The 15,598-nt window shown below is 42.5% G+C and overlaps 1 protein-coding gene and 1 pseudogene across 1 annotated transcript in view; both read left to right on the top strand.

The window, feature by feature from the left end:
• Positions 1 to 15,598, top strand: part of IL1RAPL2 (interleukin 1 receptor accessory protein like 2) — a 444,607-nt gene that overhangs the window by 131,380 nt on the left and 297,629 nt on the right. The gene's annotated exons all lie outside the window — the stretch shown is intronic.
• Positions 8,988 to 9,543, top strand: LOC114042712 (annotated as a pseudogene).

Raw genomic sequence — 15,598 nt, 5'->3', positions numbered from 1 at the left:
AATGGGAACAATATAGCACCTACCTCATAAGAATGTTGTAAGGATAGGGGGCAGTTAGGTGGCGCAGTGGATAGAGCACCGGCCCTGGATTCAGGAGGACCTGAGTTCAAATCCAGCCTCAGACACATGATACTTCCTAGCTGTGTGACTCTGGGTAAGTCACTTAACCCCAATTGCCTCACTAAAAAAAAAAACCAAAAACCAAAACAAAACAAAAAAAAAAAACACGTTACAAAGCTATTTTGTGACTCTGGGTAAGTCACTTAACCCCAATTGCCTCATATTAAAAAAAAAAAGAGAGGGACCCCAAAATGAAAGGGCTTGAAGGTGGGGCCTCACTCTTACAGATTAGTGAAAGGGAGGTTCCCAGATTATAGTTCATTTCAGCCAGTCATCCTCAACTGAAACCCACCATCATAGGAATTACCAATAGTTTCCATGTCATATCAGCAAGGTGTGTCTCCCATGGAAAGGGTATCTGCTTTATGGGTAGCGCTCCAATCTCAAAAATCCAGGAATCCCCTAAGGATCTCCCTTCCACAACTGTAAAAACAGACATTTAAAAATCTTTGCATTTCTCATTATGTGATTATTTTACTATTTCAAATTAGTCATCCAATCATCTAACATTTATTAAGCACCAACTATATGCCAGACACTGTGCTAAGCTCTAAGGATACAAAGAAAGGCAAAAACACAAGTAGCTTACAGTCTGATGAGGGAGACGAGATTCAAACAACTATGTGCAAACAAGATCTAGACAGGATAAATTGGAGGTAATGTCAGAGGGAAGATACTCCAATTGAAGACTGGGAAAGGCTCCTGTGCAGAAGGTCAGACTTTACCTGAGACCTGAAGTAAGCCAAGGAAATAAAGATGAGGAGACATGGGGGACAGCCCTGTGTTGTATGCATGGAACAGCAAAGAGGCCACTGTATTCAAGAGTACGTTGAGGGAAATGAGGTGTAAGGAGAATGAAAAGGAATGTTCAAACAAACTAGAGAAATCCAAAATAAAATCACTCTGTGGTACCACCTCATACCCGTCAGTTTGGCAAAGTTGACAAAAGGAAAATGACAGATGTTGGAGGGGCTGTGGGAAAACAGGTAGGTTAATGCACTGTTAGTGGAGCTGTGAACTGGTCCAGTCATTCTGGAAAGCAATTTGGAACTATTCCCAAAAAGCTATTAAACTGTGCATACTCTTTGATCTAGCAATATACTGCTGCTAGGTCTATACCCCAAAGAGGTCTGCTATAAATATTTTTGTACAAATGAGTCCTTTTCCTCCTACTTCTCTGACCATTCCTCACCTTCAGATATTGATTCATCACCACCATCATCATCCTCATCTTCATCATCTGTCATCTATTGTATTACTTACTTAAGTAGCTGCCTTGGAATAACCCATAAGAAATCCTCTCATCTTGGGAGACTTTCCATCAGAGTGATGCTTTTTTTTTTCTTTTACTCAAGGGCAACCTATTTCTTTCAGGGGTCACTTAAGCACTGCTCTATTCCCACTGTCACTGATGATTAGCATGGAGCTTTGACATGCTTTGTTTCTGAACTGGGCTGGTTTGTCCTTCCCATTGCAGCAACTTGATGGCTCCCAACACGTAGGGAGCTACCATATTGGTGCTGAACTTAGTGCCGACACCCGATCAGCATAGCCTACAGCTCAGAACTCCCGAGCTCAAGAGCTTTGCTAGCCTCAGTCTCCCCAGTAGACAGGATTGCAGGCATGTATTTCCATGCACAGGCCCTTGCTTTCCAGTGGAAAGGCATCATTGCACAATGGATAGAGTTATAGACTTAGGATCAAAGAGATTTGAATTAGAATCTCGCCTCTAGAACTTATATGTGACCATGGTCAAGATGTTTAACTTTTCAAACCTGTTTCCTAATTTAAAAAATTGAGATAACAATAATAATAATGTCAGTATCTTCCTTATAGAGATGCTATGAGACTTAAATGTGATCCTATCTGTAAAGTGCTTTGAAAATTTTAAAGCACTATATAAATGTTAATAGTAGTAGTAGCAGTAATAATAGCAGTAAGTAGTTGTTGTTGTTGTTATTTGCCAGATATCTCTTTGTCTTTTTTCCAGTCAGCCTTTCAGAAAAATAAGAAGGTGAAGCCAGTCAGTATTCTTTCCCTCTCCCCTTCCCCCTGCCCTCTCGTACTCTCTCTTTTCAAACTCCACCCTTCCAATGATGGTGGGGCCACCCTTCATACCCTTGCTTTCCTTGATTTGTTTTTCTCCTTGTCCCATGAACATCATACCATTTGACCACCCATCTCAAGAAGGAGAGTATGAAAAGAATTCCAGGAAAATAACCAGTCTTCTGCATGACCAAGCCAGCCCCACATAAAAGGAAGACAGGCTATAATTCCTACAGAGTGCTGCACCTTCCTTTTCCAGCTTGAGGGGCACCTCATTTTAAACAATCCATTTTTTACTGTCCAATGGATGCAAATCATAATGTTTAGCACCTGAGGGCCTTGCAGACCATGTGGTTGGGTAGACTTTGACGAGACTTGGTGAACTGTGGTGTTGAATGGACGCTGGGCCAGTTCCACTTTTAAGAGGAAGAGTCTGACAGCTAGAGAGAGGAAGGCACTCACTCCAGGTGACCCAGGAAAGAAGTAGCAGTTCAAATCCTCAGACTTCAGTAGTTCCAGCCACTGTGCCCACTTATTTCTTAATCACGAGTTTGCCTGTTGAAGCCTTTTTATTCAGAGCTATTGCAGCTTGATTTCTTATTGACAGCAATCTCTAGCAATGGCACTTTCATTTTCTTTTTCCATCTAATAATTCAGTTCAACAAACACTACACGCTAGATAACCAGCTAGACCCGAGGAAGATACAGAATACTTGGACCCTATATTCATGAAGCTTATGTCTAGCCATTAGAGTGCAACTCCCCAGCCTTTTAACAAGCAGCTAAAAGTCTGTTACAAAACATTTAAATACCACAGAGGAGGCAGGTAATTAAAACACTAACTTTGTCATGTGAATTAGAAACACTCCCCATTTCTCCCCAGCACTCTGGTAAGTTTATTTTTTTTTTCCTTTTCTTCAAGTTGGGTACACCTCCATGGAGTCCAGGTACCCCTTCAGAGGCTGCTAGAATGCTGGTATGGAGGCAGAGAGATTAGTTCACATATAGCTATGTGATTCCAGACAAGTCACTTAAACACTGTCTGCCTCAGTTTCCTCAATTATAAAACAGGGATGATAACAGCACCTGCCTCACCGGGTTGTTGGGAGGATCAAATCAAATAATATTTGTGAAGTACTTAGCACAGTGCCTGGTACACAGTAGGTGCTGAATAAAGGTTTATTTCCTTTTTTCCATTATGTACATCCTCCCTCTACTAGCTACCCCAGATTCCAGGTATGCTTTGGGTCAGTATCCACTGAAAACCATAGTGCGCAAGCCCCCACGGATGTTTCTTTTATCATACCAACCAGAGGACTAATCCAAAGTATCAAAATAAGTGGCAAGTAAAATTCTGTCATACACACGAGAGTACACTTTCCCACAAGTTACCATATCACATGTTGGAAGAGGGAACGCACGTGTACTTAACATCGTTAACTAGTTAGTGGCTAGGGAGCATACATGGCACACATGTGCGGAACATAGAACATGACTAGTACATGTAAGAAAAGGGAACTCACAGGGTCACATCTATGCTCCAACTTTTGTCTGCTACTGTTGGTGGTCCCCTCCCCTCCCTATCTGGAGCTGCTAATGGCATCTAGCTAGTTCAGTGATGTCCTTGAGTCCCATTCTGCTGGATTGTACTCAGCTGTAATCCTGGGCTCTTCTTTCTGCGGTTTTCTGCTCTGGGACTACTCTCCATTCTGCTTTCTGCTGCCTTCAGTGGGCCTTTCTTGGAATTGCCGCTATTTTTGTTGCTCCCCATTCCTTCCCCCCCACACACACACACACACGTGTATACACATTTCTATAATGGATTGATGATCAGCTCTTTCAGCATATGACCTCAGAATTATTTATGTCTTAAAAAAAATTAAACCCCAAAGCTACAGCAAGAGAGTCAACCAACAGAAGTCTTCAGGCTTAGATTAAATAGGTCTGAAGAATGCCATGTGGTAAAGTGGAAAGAGCACAAGCTCTGAAAATCACAGGATGTGGATTCAAATCCCACCTGTATGACATTGGGCAAATCGCTTCACTTCCTTGATCCTCAGTTTCCACATCTGTAAGATGAAGGGGTTGAATTAGACAACATGTGAGGTGAGGTCCTTTCCAGCTCTAGATCTAAGATTCTTTGTGTGACCCTGGGTAAATCACTTCCCTTCCCTGGGACTCAGTTTTTTTCATCTGTAAGATGAGTAATTTGAATGAGATGACCTATGAGCTCCCTTTCCAATTTTAGATCTAGGATCCTAGATCTAGTGGGCTGAGCTCCCGTCCCTTATTTGATTTAGAGATTAAAAAGCTTTTCACATCCCTTCTACCTCCATAGGGCCAACTGTGACCCATGCACATCACCACCCATGGGGCTTTAGTTAGCAAGATTAGGAGGGGTAGTATGGATCTAGCAACTTTTTGTCCTGCATTCCTGCCAGCAAATAAATTGCTGCTCTGCCTACATATTTACAATTATAACATAATCCCTTTTTTTTTAAATTCAATTCACTTTGACAAATATTTACTAAGTGGGTACACTGGCAAAGCCCTGTGATTGTCTTTCACATGCTTACAGGGAGTGGATGGTGTGGTTAAAAAAGAGGCCCGGATTGAAGGCCATAACATCCAGTTTCCTCAAGTAATACAGCAAGTTCTCATTCTCTACAGTTTGATGGGAGCAAAATCAAATATTTCTTATGAGTTTAGATTGTTTGCAAGGGAAGGTCTCACTTGTGGGACCCTCACAATGAGGAACTTGCTTTCTAAATCTGCATTCCAATGTCACCTCTCAGTAGCTGCTGGAAATCCCTGCAGATACAAACAGAATCTTGAAAATCAGAAAGCGAAGGAAAACACGTCCAAAAATTAATGAAAGATCTGGAATCACAGAGCGCGTTTTATTCATTTATTCTCGCCAATGTTATTTGGCCTCAATTATTCATAAGATTTCAGAGGGATCAAAAGAATGTCCCAAACTCTATGACACATTAATAACATCTTAGTAGCCTACACCCTAATTCCTCCTCCAGCTATTAAAAATGTGCAGCGCTCCAGAACAAGGCCTACCCTACCACATCTGTGTATTGGGAAAATGAAAACTGGCCAGGTATTACTAAAAGTTTACATCGAACGTTTAATCCATCAGAAGAAGTTGTTGACGAATAGCTATCAGCTTTGTGGTGATGCCTCTTCATCAAGTCAGCTTGAGAAATCTGGAATGAGTCAAGGTTGTTCAGATTAACCTTTGGGCTGGACAACCCTCTTTTTTTTTTCCTTTCGGAAAGAGTGGCCTCAATTCTGAACCTAGGGCCATGAAAAATTGCTCCTGCTCCAGACCAGGTTGTTGCCTGATGTTTCCCCAACATCTGAATTACAGAATTGTCGCCCAGACGTATATCAAATATTTTTCATGCTGAAGACATTGTACAGCATGCCACATGCAGATCCCAGGAGCAGATGAGGAATGGTGACAATGACATATTTTTAAAGGCACAAGTGGCATTTTTGTGAGTTATGAGCCTTATTCTCACTAGTCCTAATAATACATTTATCTCCGTTATTGAAGGACCCCATAAATCAGCAGTGGCGATGTGGGAGGCAGAGATGTGCTCCAATTCGTATATGGAGATGTGTGCATGTCTTCTTTCACTGTCCCCCTTGGAAGGGAATGATGGTGGTTTATATGTGTTGGGGGTGACTTGGGGAAGGGGGAGTCTCTGGAGTGATCCCATTTCATTTGCCTTGTTTTCTGACTCTTCATAAGCTCTCAGGGCTTTTGCAGGTTATCATTTTGCCTCAGGTAAATTCTAAACCACCTGACTTTAGATCTGCTGGCCATACTCCTAAATCAGCCATCAAAGCAATCTTCCTAAAACATAAGTCTGACCGTGTACCCCTACCCCAATTCACTGAGCTCCAGTGGTTCCCTAATACCTCCAGGATCAAATATAAAACCCTCTATTTGTTTGGCTTTGAAAGCCCTGCATAACCTGCTCTCTTCCTACCTTGCCAATCTTCTTCCACACTATCTAGTTCCATATGGGCTAGGTTTCTTCCTTAAGGACCATGCCTTAAACCCAAATCACTCTGGCTGTCATTGATTGACCAACAATAAGTCCCAGCCCAAGCCCTACCTGATCATTGTTTGGGCCAGATGGCTCAGGATGAATATAAATAGTAACTGTTTATGTTTTTGGCCAGAAACCAAGAGAATATTCCCCTCCCAGATTGATTTGTTTTGTTTTGTTTTTTAACTAGGTAGAAGAAACCATTCTTTGCCTCATTTCTTACCTAGCCTTAATCACTGGATGGGCATTGCCTCAGACAAACTGAGACTTGGGAAAGACTTTCGCTTAAAAAGTCCAAGGTCTCAACTGCATCCTGGGCAATCTCTAGTCATTCTGATCTATATCTTGCCGCTGGGCCCACATGGCTCTGGAGGAGAAAGTGAGGCTGGTGACTTTGCACAGCCCTCCCTCACTTAAGTCAAATTCACTTGCAAGTCATGGCATCACCTTCCTGATGCCATGGTCTTCTTTGAGAAAGAAAGACAAACAACAATATCAAAGACAAACAACTTATCCAGTTCCATATATTCTATAATCCATATATTCCATATATTCCATATTATATATATAATCCATATATTCTATAATTCCATATATTCTATAATCCATCAACACTGACCTCCCCACACAAGACATTCCATCCCCTCACTCTGTACATTATCACAGGCTGTCCTCGTGCCTAAAGTACTCTCCTTCCTCTTCTCCACCTCCTGCCTTCTTTCAAGTTCTAGCTAAAGCCTTACCTTCTACAAAAAGCTTTCTTGATCTGCCTTGATGCTAGTGCTTTCTCTTGAAACTATATCTGATTTATTTTGTACGTACTTTGTTTGTATGTAGTTGTTTGCATATTGAAGGTGAGCTACTGGAGAACAGGGACTGTTCTGTTTTTCTTTGTATCGTCAGAGCTTAGCACAGTGCCTGGCACATAGTAGGTGTTTAATAAATGCTTGCTGACCTCACTGGAAAGTGATTTCTCAATGAAGAAAACAGCCAGACCTGAAGGGCATTTTCTTTTTTTTTCTTCCACTTAATAGTATTTTTCCCCAATTACATGTAAAGATAGTTTTCAACATTTGCTTTTATAAGATTCTGAGTTCCAAATTTTTTTCTCCCACCCTCACTTCTCTACCTCCTCCCCAAGACAGCAAGAAATCTGATATAGGCTATACATGTACAATCATATTAAACATATTTCCACATTAGTCATGTGAAAGAAGAATCAGAACAAAAGGGAGAAACCGTGAGGAAGAAAAAAGAAAAGAGAAAATAATATGTTTCTATCTGCTTTCAGACTCCATAGTTCTTTCTGTGAATGTGGATAATGTTTTCCATCATGAGTCTTTCAGAATTGTCTTAGATCATTGTATCACTGAGAAGAGCTATGTTTATCAGAGTCAATCATTACACAGTGTTGCTGTTACTGTGTACAACGTTCTCCTGGTTCTGCTCACTTCACTCAGCATCAGATCACATAAGTCTTTCCAGGTTTTTCTGAAGTCAGCCTGCTCATCATTTCCTATAGCACAAAAGTATTCCATTACATTCACATACCACAACTTGTTCAACCATTCCCCAACTGATGAACATCCCCTTAAATTTCAATTTTTTTTGCCACCACAAAAAGTTGCTATAAATATTTTTGTACATGTGGGTCCTTTTCCCTTTATTATGATCTCTTTGGGATACAGACCTAGTAGTGGTATTATTGGATCAAAGAGTATACAGTTTTTATAGCCCTTTGTGCCTAGTTCCAAATTGCTTCCCAGAATGGTTGGATCAGTTCACAACTCCATCAGCAATGCATTAGTGTTCCAATTTTCCCACATTGAAGGGCATTTTCAAGGTTGTAGTGGGATTCTAGGGAAGGTTGGCATTCATTCCTTCATTCATTCATTTGTTCAGTCATTCTTCTTTCACTCATTCAGTAAGCATTTTCCAAATCTTCATCTCCAGTCCTGATCATGTATGGAAACAGATGTGTATCTTCTGCCACTGTCCTTGTTGCAGGGAAATGGTGAGAGGATATGGGGTGTTAGTGGAGAAGGGTGCTTCCTATATTTGAAGCTGTAATTTCTTCCTTTGCTGTATCTCCCTGATTTCTCAACATGTCCATAGCCCAAACCCCTATTACCTTATGCCTGGGTTATTGCAGGAGCCTTCCTGCTTGTCTTCTTGGCCCTGATCTCAGATCTACAATACAACCTTTGGACTACTGTCAGAGAACAGGGGCTAGAGATAGGCACTGGACCTGTGATTTCACTGGTAAAAGGAACTCTTTGATGAGGACTTTCCCTCTGCTAATGTAGGTCAGCACCTTCTCTATACCTTACAGTCTTAGAGACTTACCTAGAACACCAAGAATCAGTCAACACATGTTTATTAAGTGTTAGTGGTGGTGGTGGTCCTTCCTTCTCAAAGAGAAGCAATGACATCAAGAGGATGATGTCTTGACTTGCAAGAGAATTGGATTTAACTGAGGCAGGGCTGTACAAAGTCATCAGCTTCACTCTCTCCTCCTGGATCATTCTGAATCCAGTGGCAAGACATAGGTCAAGATGCCTAGCAATGGCCCCAGATGCAGTGGGAGACCTTGGCCTTTTAAGCTAAGGTCTTTCCCAGGTCTCAGTTTGTCTGAGGCCACACCCATTCAGTGACTAAAGGCTAGGTAAGAAGTGAGGCAAAAGATGGCCTAATCTATCTTCATAAAAGAATCAATCAGGGCCCTTGACCCGTCCTAGGTAATCATTTAAAATGATGAGGTACTCTCTTGATCTAGAGCACCCCACAAAATCATGCAAATCAAGGGGTTCAAATCTCCAACTCTACTTCAAGAACACCCATGAAACAGCCCAAGCTATCAAGGGCATGCATGTCTGAAAAGCTGCCAAGTATTTGAAAGATGTCACATTGAAGAAACGATGTGTTCCTTTCCAGCGATATGATGGTGGAGTTGGAGGGTATGCCCAGGCTAAGCAGTGGGGTTGGACACAGGGTCGTTGGCCCAAAAAAAGTGCTGAATTCTTGCTGCATATGCTTAAAAATGCAGAGAGTAATGCAGAACTGAAGGGGTTGGATGTAGATTCTCTTGTCATTGAGCATATCCAGGTTAACAAGTCTCCCAAAATTCAACGTCGTACTTACAGGGTTTGTGGTCAAATCAACCCATACACGAGTTCTCCTTGCCATATTGAGATGGTACTTACTGAAAAGGAACAAATTGTTCCTAAACTAGAAGAGGAGGTTGCTCAAAAGAAAAAGATCTCCCATAAGAAACTGAAGAAACACAAGCTTATGGCACGGGAGTAAATATGACATTAGAATGCAAATAAAAATGAAATGAAAAAAATTTGTTACAGTAAATATTTTTAAAGTTAAAAAAAAAAGAATCAATCAGGGAGGGGAAAGACCCTCAGAATTTCTGGCCAGAACAGAAACAATTGCTATTTACACTCTGAACCATCTAGACCCAAACAATGAACAAGTGAGGCTTGGGCTAGGGTCTATTGTTGGCCAGTCAGTGAGAGCTAGAATGCTTTGGGTTTAAAGGTATAGTCAAATAGCTTCATTTTAATCACAATGGGCTTTTTCAAAGCCTATTTTTGTAGAGCTATATTCCAATAAATCATAAATGAAACTACACAAGACAAAAAAGTTCATTGTCTCAGCTTTTTGAAAAAAAAATAGTGATAAAATTAATTAATTAGGAAGAAAAAAAAATCTAGCCCCCAAATCCCAAGAATGTATCCTGTGTGCCAAGCACTGGGGATACAAATAGGGGCAGAAAGGAAGAGAGTCCCTACCACCAAGGAGCTTACACTCTAATGTGTCTAAGATAACACGTTAAAGAGAGTGGAAACCTGGGTGGAAGGAGTTGGAGGGGAACTCTTGTAGGAAGGGAGAGTCAGAAGAAAAAACCAGGAGAGGAATGAAGGGTGGCAGATCTGGGAGCCTCCCCAGAATGGAGGCTCCGGAGGAACTGACCCATAGGAGAAAGGGGGGCACCCAGATAGAGGATATTACAGGTTGAGAAGGCTACAGGTGTTAAAAGTCATTCCATCTCCTGGGACATGGTGGAGAATTGCTGAGAGTCAGAAGTAAAGGTAGGAGACGTGGAGGAATTTGCCCAGAGTCCCATGGACTGTCATATGGACTGTCCCATGGCCAGTATATGGCAAAGTTGGGCCTTGAATCTGTATCTTCCTGCTGACTCCCCCACACTGCCTCTCTTTATTCAAAGACTCTTTCTTTCTTTCTTTTTTTCTTTTAAGTGAGGCAGTTGGGGTTAAGTGACTTGCCCAGAGTCACCCAGCTAGAAAGTATTATGTGTCTGAGGCCGGATTTGAACTCAGGTCCTCCTGACTCCAGAGCCGGTGCTCTATCCACTGCGCCACCTAGCTGCCCCAAAGACTCTAAAATACTGCTTTGTATAAACTCAGAGATCCCCAAAGACTCCCTCTCACTACCACACCTATACACTATCAAAGGCTCTATAACACTCGGGAAAGAGTTGCTAGTTGTTACGTATAGTCAGCAGTAGTTCATACTTCTCACAGGAGATGGAGACAGCGGAAATCTTGTCGGTGCTAACTGCCAAGACCAGCCGACACCCTCCACACCTGGCCACCTTGACTTCAATAAACAAACAGCTGGCTTCTGCATATGCATTCCTCCTTTCTGCTGCTGGCTTTTTGCCTTTTCCCTTCTGCTGGGCCATATGATCATTCCTCAAAGTCCACTTCTAGACTTCTTTCTTGAGGACCCATTCTTCAGGATCCACTTCTGCCAGGAAGACTTACCTGATGCCTCACTCCAGGCTGCCCTGAATCTCACAAGATCAAAGGAGCATAGATCAGAAAATCAAAATATTATCGATATAGAGCCACAAGGAGCCGTTCATTCCTCTCCAGCCAGCACTCCAGATTGCCTCTACCATGCCCTAGCTCTTTATTCTGAAACCTCAATCCAGCCCTGAAATTCACACATTGCAAGTATCCTCCATCCCTCAGGCCTCTCGCTCTGACTGGAAGATTCCTCCCCAAACCTCTACTTCAGGAGGGCAGTCCAAGCCAGCCACATCTCTCTTTCCTCTCCAGGCTACACTCCAGACTTGGTTCCACCATGCTCCTTCGCAGGGTACCTTTGTCTCCCCGTCTCTCCTCCCTTTTTATATTCCTTTTATGTCCTATCTTCTTATCTTAGAATGTAAGCTCCTTAAGGGCAGGGACTGATTTTCTTTGTACATGTATTACCAATATTTAGCACAGTGCCTGGCACATAGTAAAGATTTAATAAATGCTTTATTGACTGAATGACTGGCTGTTTTACAGAGTAGTAAACTGAGGCCCAGGGAGTAGAAGTGACTTTCCTAGCATCACACTTAAGATCACAGAGGTAGAGCTAAAAGCAACCTCAGTGGCCATCCCTTGAATTCCCTCACTTTGCAGAGGAGGAAACAGAGGCTCAGGGAGAGATAATAGCTTGCCTAAGGTTAGACATGGGATCCTATATGGAAATCTGGAAGAGATCTCAGAGACCAGCTAGCCAAACCCTTTGTTTTACAAAGGGGGGGTATTGAGGCCCAGGGAGGAGAAGTACCTTGTTCCAAGTTGCACATTGGCTCCTAGTTCTGGAGCTAGAAAGAATTTCAGGAGCCATCTAATTTAACCCACTCATTTTACAAATGAGGAAACTATAGGCCAGATAAGCTGGCCTCCATTTGTGCTTCTGGTGCCCTTGCAAGGTTTGGATCAGGTGCCACTTCCTGTTCTGATTCCTTCAGTTTTCTTCCCCTCACCCCCACCCCTTCCCCCAGTCTCATAGTTTAGTGCTGAATGGTCGTTTCATTGTTTACGTATCTTTTTTTTTCTTCTAAAAGCAACTGGGGACTCCAATAGAACCATATTTTAGACTTCCTGTGTATCTAGGAAAGTGCCTAGAACAGTGCTGAGCACATATACATAGGAGCACATGATGCATGCTGGAAGGGCCCTCCGAAATCATCTATTCAATTTCACTGGACACATAAAGAAACTGAGGTTCATTCACTTGAACTGAGGTTCAAGGAAAATGACTTGTTCAAAGTCACACAGACAATAATGGCAGAGCTGGGACCATAGGTCTGAGATGAGAATCCATGGACCCTTCCTTGGGGAAAGACCAATGGTAGTGCTCGCCACAGGGCACACTGCTCACTCTGTGTACATATGTACCTGGAAATCAAACCCCTATTCTCTGGCTCCATGCTATGGGTTCTTTCCATTGTACACCACTACCTCTCATCAGACTGCTGATGTCTGGAAAGGGGCTATGGAAAGACCAAGAGGCTGGGGACAGAGATGAGAGGACAAAGATTTTCTTCAATGACCTTGTCATTTAGCTGAGAGTCTGGCTTGGCCATCCTACTCTCCTTCCCTGGGGCTATGCAGTTAAAGATTTTGTTTTTCCCGTTCCTGAACATTAGGACGTACTCAATCAAGAGCAGTTGCTTAATTGCTTGGGCAATATGGGGATCCCACAAGTTGAACCTTACCTGTGTTGAATAATGGCATCACAAAAGGTATAACCACTGGGACCCTTCTTTTGGTTATATACAAATAAGAGAAGTTCCTTTAGCTTGTCAAGCATGGTAGATGGAAATAACCACCCAACCAGCCCACTCTCTTGGCCAACCCTAGGACTGCTACAGCCCAGGGTCCACATGGCCATAAGGACCCTCTCCTAGGGCTTGTATTCCTACCATGATGGACATTCCCCATTCCCCATGGGATATCTGCATTCAACATGGGATAAACTTGATATAATGACTAGAGAATTGGAATTAGAGTCACGAAAACATGAATTAAAATTCCTCTCCAAGTGTCTATAATCTGTATGGCCATGGAGTAGTCATCTAACTTACCTGCACCTCAATTTCCTCATCTATAAAATAAGGGGGTTGGACTCAGTGACCTCTAAAGTCCTTTCTAGCTCCATATCTATGAGCCTATTTGGGACTTTAAGCAAGATATCCTATCACTCTATACCTCAGTTTCTCCTTCGTAAAATAATGGGGTTGATGACCTTTGAGGTCCCTTTCTCTTCTAAATCCTATGTTTCTATAAAGAGGTATCAGTAGGGGCTACAGCGACAGATGTTCCCCCAGTCTTCCCCCTACCAAATAGCTCCAGACCTCCTCTGCTTTTACCAGTTTCCCTTTCCACTGTGCCCTCTGGAATTCTCCTCTATTTTAAACACACTCTTCCTTTTCACATCCTTCCCATCTTCTTATGCTCCCTTAAGCTTGTCTTTCTTTTAAACATTCCCCATATCTTGGCCTCTTAGGTCCATCCATCTATAGGTAAAGAATCTTCTGGGTGACCTTGAATGAGTCCCTTCCCTTCCCTGGGCCTTAGTCTCCCCCTCAGTAAAAGGACGGGACTTGATTAGATGGTGTCTGAGATCCCTCCCACCTCTAGATCCATCATCCTATGTTCCTATGACCTCGGGGTCTTCTTTCCTAATAGGAAGATAAACAATCATATTATCCATTCCAACCCCTTCCTTTTTTAAATATTTTGATCTCCCAGGTCCTTCCTCAACTTAACTCACATGATCTCTATCTCTAGTCTACCTCAAGTACTTAAGAGTGACCATATCTTAGACCCATCCCTCCACCCAGCTGAATTTGCTCCCAATTTGAGAATCTCTACTTAGGGTTCTGTATTAATTTCTGGTTATACAAAAAAATGAACAAAAAACAATTTGTAATTTTCAAAAGAATTAAAGAGATAGGAAACTCCTTGCCTCATTTGGGGAAGGGTCTAGGAGTAGATGTGGCAAGGGCACCATGAGAACATACCCCACCTTTGATGTTGATCTTGACCCCTTTCTTCTGTATTCTTTTCAAATACTTAGCAAGAGTTACTGTCTGACTCCAATGGATTGGAACATGGAGAAGATGCCACAGCAGATCCCGTGACACAGCCCTCAGTCAACCTAATTAGTCCCATCACCTGTCTAGAGAAGACTGCAAACTCCTGAAGGCCAGAGCTAGCGCCTCCCACATCCTGCACAGCATAGTGCCTGTCCCAGTCCCGGGCCTGCTCTCAGTTTAGGCTTGTTGACTGTCTGCATTACAGAATAAACAGATTGTCTACTTCTGTCTCCCTGAGAGCATACACACTGACCCTATATTTAGAAAATAGGTTCCAGTCTAAATTGAGAAACGCGGATGTTTCTGTAGGACAGATGCTCATTATGAACCACATAATATAGGCTGGAAGCAAATGAGATGAGACAGCTTGGAGAGTCTTCAAAACTCCCCTTCACAAGCAAACATAAGAATGAGGGAGCCCGTCGGCTTCTCCCTCTTCACCCGAGGAGCCCTACCATGCCACTGTTATTGTCTCTAGTCTAGTAGCTTGAAGGAAAGTGTGCAGAGGTTTCATCCTCTGGGCTACTCCACCGGATTTTCCCATGAGCCATCGCTGCCCCCAACAATCACCCATGCTCCCATTCCCCCAGGCTATCACTGAGGCACTCATCAGTTAAGCCCTGGGGAAGATAGTTGTCGAAACCTCAAAGTGACCTATTAGACAGCATAATTCCATTGGAAATATGAGAACTGACTTGTTCCTTGAATCCTTCCAGTCATGATGATTTAACCTACTCAGCATCCCCACTCACCCAAACACCAATCCGTATTTGCGCTTTCATCCTTTAGCCTGTGTTGTATATGCAGAGTACAGATCACGTCTATTTCTACCCTTTCTCTCCATTCTCATGGTCTTTCCTTTAATTCAGGCATTCTTAGCCTCTTACCTGGACTTTGATGATAGCTTCCTAATTGATCTTCCTGCCTTCAGCCTCTGCTTTCTCTAATCCATCATCTATATTGCTAAGTAATTTTTTTCACTGAATAGGATAATGGCCAGCCTATCCAATTTGCTGGCAATACAAACCTGGGAGGGACAACTAATTCACTGGATGCCAGAGTCAGTATCCAAGACAATATTGACAGGCAAGGGGTTAATCTAATAAAGTACAATAGTCTTATGAATAATAATAATAGCCAACATTTATACAGCAGTTAAATGTTTACAAAAGGCTTTATATCCACTAGATGAATAGGAATAAATGTGAAGTCTTATACTTGGGTTTAGAAAATCACCTTCACAAGTTCAGGGTCAGGATCTGTATTGTAGATATGGCAAGACTGCAGGTAATCTGAAAAGGATCTTAGGGCTTTAGGGGACCACATACTCCATGTGAGTGAATGGTATGATAAGGTAATCAAAAAAACCTCATGCATTGAGAGATACATGGTGTAGGGAGGGAATGGGTAGGGGGAGCCTGCGACCTTGAGGCCATATGTGCCCTCAAGG

This window comes from Vombatus ursinus, unplaced genomic scaffold (assembly GCF_900497805.2).
Source record: "Vombatus ursinus unplaced genomic scaffold, bare-nosed wombat genome assembly UNPS02014735.1, whole genome shotgun sequence".
NCBI classification, from domain to species: domain Eukaryota; kingdom Metazoa; phylum Chordata; class Mammalia; order Diprotodontia; family Vombatidae; genus Vombatus; species Vombatus ursinus.
The sequence above is the reverse complement of the archived record's forward strand: the minus strand, read 5'-3'. Positions and strand labels throughout refer to the sequence as shown.